General features: G+C 38.3%; 1 long non-coding RNA gene across 1 annotated transcript; it reads left to right on the top strand.

Moving 5' to 3' along the window:
- Nucleotide 1: 1 nt before the first annotated feature.
- LOC106944525 (uncharacterized) lies at nt 2–309 on the top strand. Its single transcript, XR_001424364.1, has 2 exons — nt 2–89; nt 178–309. It is a non-coding gene; the product is annotated as an uncharacterized LOC106944525 (long non-coding RNA).
- Nucleotides 310–397: the final 88 nt, after the last annotated feature.

Here is a 397-nt window from a genome sequence, read left to right on the forward strand (position 1 = left end):
GAAATGTTTTTCACTCCAGGCATTCGGTCCCAATCATCATCAGCTCTGATGATGTCACATACATGGCGAGTCCACAACGTCTTGAAATTGTAAGTATTTTTTTATTTGCCATTTTTCTGTACTCTTTAAAATACAAATGCTTTCTCTGTTTAATTGCTCTATTGTTCTTTTTTGTAGGTTTCTGTAAAGTGCAGTGGTCCAGTGAATGGGAATGTTCTGTCGTTGATCCTCACTGTTCTTAGGAAGGAGAATTATTACTGCAGTAATACTGTGACATTGTATTAAAACAATACTCTGTCCTTGGTGAAACATTTTTCACATTTCCTCTAAACCAGGGGTCACCAACCTTTTTGAGACTGGGAGCTACTTCATGGGTACAGAGTAACACGAAGGGCTA

This window comes from Poecilia latipinna, unplaced genomic scaffold (assembly GCF_001443285.1).
Source record: "Poecilia latipinna isolate Pla-1442-1.1 unplaced genomic scaffold, P_latipinna-1.0 Scaffold14164, whole genome shotgun sequence".
In the NCBI taxonomy this organism is placed as follows: Eukaryota; Metazoa; Chordata; class Actinopteri; order Cyprinodontiformes; family Poeciliidae; genus Poecilia; species Poecilia latipinna.